Below are 6,000 nucleotides of genomic sequence, written 5' to 3'. Positions count from 1 at the left end.
GTAATTTCCATAAATAGACCCATTGGGTAACTGCGAAACGATGACGTATGGGGAACAGTGAAAATTTCTTGTTTTTATGATCTATCTTAAAATGTGAATGGGTTCCGAATACTTCTCATCTAGCGCAAAATTTGTCAATTTGGGCAAGTTTTGTAGAAATTGTCTCTTCTTTTAGGATTGCAGCTAATATGCACATATGGTGGTCCGATATTACGCGATGATGTAGTGATTTCTTATGTAAACAAACGATTTTCGCCTCAATATATCTTTAATTCCAAGCGTTAGGACCATTCTTCGTTAAAACAAAAGAATAAAATTCACAAGTAGTATATTTCACTATAGACGACGTCATGTTTCATAGTTCCTACCTTTGGGGCACACTGGCACATTTTACCACCGACTGTTTATTACCCATAAAAATGTTATTTTCCGTGAGTTTTAGCAGCTGGAAAATATATGTATTAGTTAATAACAGAGTGGCACTATGTACCACTTTTGGCTATACGAATAACATGTATTATCCTCAAATTTAAATCGTAGAAAAATTTGTTTCACTGTTACCCCCTCTCCCCTAAGCATAGTTTTAATCGCATCAAAAAACGAGCCTACTGGTGATGTAGAACAGTGATATAGAAAAATATATCAAGACCATGGCAAAATGTAATTGTCTTCTGATGCCCCACGATTTGTGAGTAAGCTTGATAAAATAAATGTAAATATGAGTCGTTTTTAAAATTATGCATATTTCGTTCTTTGCTGTAAATTGATGTAATTTTGTGTTGGGGTAAACCACTGTCGATTTAAACCAAATATCTAATTATGAACCGAAAGGGCTGTAGTTCCAGCATCGTTATCTCAATAGCTTTATTCTCGTTGGAAACAAACCATTGCCACCGGTATGTAGATCTATTGTGGTGTGCCCTTCTATATTATCTATTATGACATAGGTCGCCAAACGGTGAGCTAACATAGTTCTTACAAGTATTCTATCTCAGGGCTCCTCACGAGTCTCCGACTATTGGTGACATTTGGTCCTTAGACCAGTTACGACTGGGTGCTATCAGCCTTCTGCCGATAGTAGTAGAGTGAGAGAGTGCGAACAAATTTAGTCGAGAAAACACTGGCGTAAAAATGAATAGTAAATCGGATATCAGCCAAAACAAGACTTTAATCTGACTAGTATCGATGATAGCGGGTCAACAAGTACTGAAAATTTGCCCTACATTATGCATTGCTGAAGAACTTAGAATTTTATTAACAAAGCATTAGTAATAATAGTTTGTCTGTCTATCTTTTTCACTTTACCTTTGATTTAGTTTAGCCTTTGAGATTTCTCACACTGAGTTGCCCCATGCTGAATTGAGCGTTTCTCTGAACCGTGCCACTATTATATTGTAAATATTCTCGATCGAAATAATACACGCATACGTTTTTTTGTACGGAAATTTGGTTTAGTTTGGCAAGGAGTATGTTCATATGACAAGAAATTCTGCGTGTTCGTGACGAAGGGGAAGGGGGTGCCATAACGAATCGATTTCACCCTTAATTAAGTCTCATGATGATGTTCTAGTTACGTTTTTGCCAGATCTAGCCAATGGCCCATGTAGCAAAAATGTGCAACAATGGTTCAACGGAAATGGAGCACAGTTTATCAAAAAAACGCTTTTAATCCACCTAACAGTGTGATGAGACATTTCTTATAACTCTTATCACTCTCTTCGAATATTATATCGTTTGAGAACATTTAGAACTTGATGTTTCGCGATGTTTTTGATAACACATACTACATGGGATAGTGGCAGGACTCAGAGAATCGCTCAAATCAGCATAGGACAACATCAGTGCTAGAAATCTCAAACCAAATCAATGGGAAAGCGAAAAAATGGCCCATAAAATAGACATTCCAACGAATTATTGTTAATGCTCTGTTAATAAAATATCTAAATTGTGGTGGGAAAACTGAATTTTCCTAAAGGGGTTATTTATTTATCATTCGCATGTATGAAAAAAGCCTTATGTTTACATTTGTGAGTATCGCCCTTTTCACAAAAAAGCGTTGAAATGAAATCGCAGCTCCTGATATCACGTTATCTCTGAAGTGAATGCGTGCATAGTTCCAAATTTTACTTCGATATCGACTTTTTCTAAAGGTGACTTCCCAGTAGTATCCTTGATTTGAATTATTACCGCTAATCCTAATGCCAAAGAACAAATAAAAACCTCTCGAAAATGAACCGTTTGGGGAAATCATCATCATTACTGGAATTTTCATTTTCACGAAATTTTTCGATAGCCTTCCGTCACTTGCGTTAATGCACTGGGTGCACAGTGCTCCGAAAATCTAGCGAAATCGTCTTAGGACACCAGCGGGTCTAATTCAGAGCTATCTGCGCGGCGAGTTAAACACTAAAAATTATTTTCTATTCCATAATTTTCAGTTCAGCAATTCGAGAGATCGTACTCACCGCAAGCCATGAAAAATAGACTACGTTGTGAAGCGATGGTCACTATTTATTAAAAAATCACGGTTAAATAAAAAATTAAACTATTAAAAAATTTCAAATAGTTTATAATTTTCACAAACTTATTAGGAAAAATTGTTTAATAAGCTTTCGTAATATTGTGTAGGAAAAAAGCTGAAAATTTCAGTATTTTCTCTATCTGCAACATATAACCCCTTAAGTATACCAATTAATTGGTATACGAATTGGAATAGGTTCGCCAAATTTTGGAAGAAGTCTATAAAATAACCTCTTGAAAGCTACCTAAAAATTGTTGTAGTTCGATGCAATAAAAAAATCATATTTGGCAATTCATATTTGGCTGATACAATTGGGGTGTCAATGTATTATAATAGATATTCAGCATTCGAAGAAGTTTCTTGTGAACGAGTGTAGAACGACTTTGTTTCTAATTACTTGAAGTCAGCGGCGTAGCCAGAAATTCGGTTTGGCGGGGGTTTGGTGAAAATCGATCTTACTGTCCAAACGGCATAATTCCGAAACCATAATTTTTAAAGTTTTAAAATTATGCAGAATTATTTTCCAGAAAATAGTAACAGGGTTCGTGTCTTTAGCGAATTTGTTGAGATTTTATTGTAGTCATGAATATTAACCTGAGAAAATTCACCATAAATACTTCTTGGACGATATACCGTCAAAATTATTTTATCAAATGATGCGCTGTTTAACGTTTGTAAAACTCATCGAAGATACTAACCCCCCGAAATTGGCGGTTTCAAAATGATGCTATCTTGATCTTAAATTACTGTTTTTAAACATTTGACCTATACATACAATTGGTCATACAACAAAAATCAAATGCTCATCAAAATCGATCAGAACCTGCTAGAGTTGAATGGAAATCGTCATTTTTCTCTACATTCGGAAAGTGTTATCCTCGTTATTAATCATACTACGTTTTCATCTCAACTCGACGCATTCCCAAAATAAAAACCTGTTTTAATCCATCTAGTGGTGCAATTGTGCTTGTCTCATTTGTCCAGACTACGATTCCATGGCTGGTTATGTTCAATACAATGGTGGAAATGAATATTACATGTTCAGTACGATTTGCACATACATACAATGGATCGACAGCCACGATCTTGAGTTAATATGTGATACTGAAACATCGCTTGAAACCAGCGGCGGATCATGGAGAAAGATCCGGGAGGTCCAGGTCTTGCCGAATATTTTCAACTTGTTAAGAAATTTTAAATTAGTTTTAATTTTAAAGTAGCAACCCCTCACTGCATGCTCCCTCCGGGCCGGTATGATTGACGATTTTTAGAGTGATTGCATAACCTTTCTATATGAGAAAGGCAAAAATGTACCAAAGTCCAAAGAAGTCAATTTTTGTCAAACATCTCAATGTTTCATGCATTTTAAAGTCATTTGGCATCAAAAATACAAATTTGATTTTGAAAATTTTTCATTTCAGTTTATATGAGAATTTGCTGTGTGATTGCACTCTTTAACTCGTAACTCCGGAACCGGAGGTCCACTCAATAAAAAAATTCAATAGCAGCCGATGGGAAGGTTGTACCTTTCATTTGAGACTAACTTTGTGTAAATTGGTCCAGCCATCTCTGAGAAACAGAGGTCACATTTTTTTCCACATACACACATACACACACATACATACACACAGACATTTTCCGATCTCGACGAACTCAGTCGATTGGCATATGACACTCGGTCCTCCGGGTCGGGATTAGATTGACGAATTTTAGAGTGAATGAGAAAGGCAAAAACATTTTTGGCAAATGTTGAAAGTTATGCATTTTTTGGTGAGCAGTTCTATGTTTCATAGACATTAAATCAATTTTAACTTCGCTTTCTATTAAATAAAGACCCTTATTACAATACATTTCTACAAAAACGAGATCAATTTGAAAATAAATCTGAGGATTATGATTGATTACAGAACTCTGGAATTTTCTATTGGAATGTTTTCAGGCAGGAATTTGATATTGATGCAATTAGACAACTGTGAAATCAAGACCAATAGATCAGTTACATATCAGGACCCCATTCCGACAATTTATCAAAAGTCCTAATGATGTTAACAACAACAGGTTATCAATCCACGGATCAGATAATTGTTATTGTAATATTGAATTAAATCAGTCTGCATCAATAAATTTTCAACTTCAATCCAATATTTTTTTTGGGTGTTGTGGGGGGGGGGGGGGTGTTGTACGGTGTTAAACCCCAAAACCTTCTCTTGGCTACGCCGTTGCTTGGAGTTATTTTTTTCGCTTTTCATTTTCCGATATGTTTCAGATCGATCCGATGGTTATAAGTTAGAAAAATTGCAGTCAGAAGGGTTCGCACAAATGAACATTTTTGTACTGATAAGGTATCAAGTTCCTTTCAGACAACTTGGAAGTGTTCGGTGATTATTTCTAGCGGTTGTAGATTGTAAAATGAAATACAAAATTCGTTTTATCGAAATAATGTTTAGCTTATTTCAATAAATTATTACTATATTGAACAATAAATAGGCGACAAAGAGTAATCAACAAACAACAAGCCATAACTTTTAAAGTATTCAAAATAGATATTTGAAGTCTTCAGTAAAGTTATTCGCAAAAGTAAGAGCTACAAATTTGCTGAAGGCATCATTTCGATATAATCACTTCCAAGAAAATTTGTGAAAATATCTCACTCATAGGGGGATTAATCAGCAACAGCACAATACCAAAAGAAAGGGCATATTACCTCCATTAAATTCTCCGAAGATATTATTGACCTAAAATAAGCCGTTTTGGCGTTAATAATAGATTACATGTTTTTGGTCATATTTCTGGCAATGGGAAATGATAAAAATCTTTCGTCCGTATTTAATGTTTAATATCTCTTTTGATAATAGTCCGATTTCAAAAATCTATAGCTTGTTCGAAAGGTATTCGTTAAAGCTGTCTAAAAACATATAAATTGTTATTCTGTCATGTCAGTTTCGGCAGATAATTCAAAAAAAACTGCAAAAAGCGCCATTTTTACGCATTCAAACATTCATATCTTGGAAACTAAACATCAGAATCAAAAACAAATTAGTAGCGTTCATACTGTTTTTTAGTTCTTTCATTTAAAATTGGTTTGGATAAGATCGGTTCAGCCATTGCTGAGAAACACGAATGAGAATTTGTCCATTACATACACACACACAGACACACACACAGACATTGTCCCAAATCGTCGAGCTGAGTCGATTGGTATATAAGAATCGGCCCTCCGGGCCTCGGAAAAAATCTTGAAAGTTTGAGCGAATTCTATACATTTCTTTTATAAGAAATGTAAAAAGCTTAATCCACCAAATTGTTACCAGTTTCGTCCACTAGGCTAGCAAAGGGCGATAATAACAATTAAGGCAAAAGTAATTATCATTACATTGGACGGATTAAGAATTAATGTAATCAGCTACCCAAAACCGTGACCTATGAGGTCATGCGCCGACTTTATTATTTAGTCGGCGACATAAATAGAAAAGTGCGAG

This window comes from Topomyia yanbarensis, chromosome 2 (genome assembly GCF_030247195.1).
Source record: "Topomyia yanbarensis strain Yona2022 chromosome 2, ASM3024719v1, whole genome shotgun sequence".
NCBI classification, from domain to species: domain Eukaryota; kingdom Metazoa; phylum Arthropoda; class Insecta; order Diptera; family Culicidae; genus Topomyia; species Topomyia yanbarensis.
The sequence above is the reverse complement of the archived record's forward strand: the minus strand, read 5'-3'. Positions refer to the sequence as shown.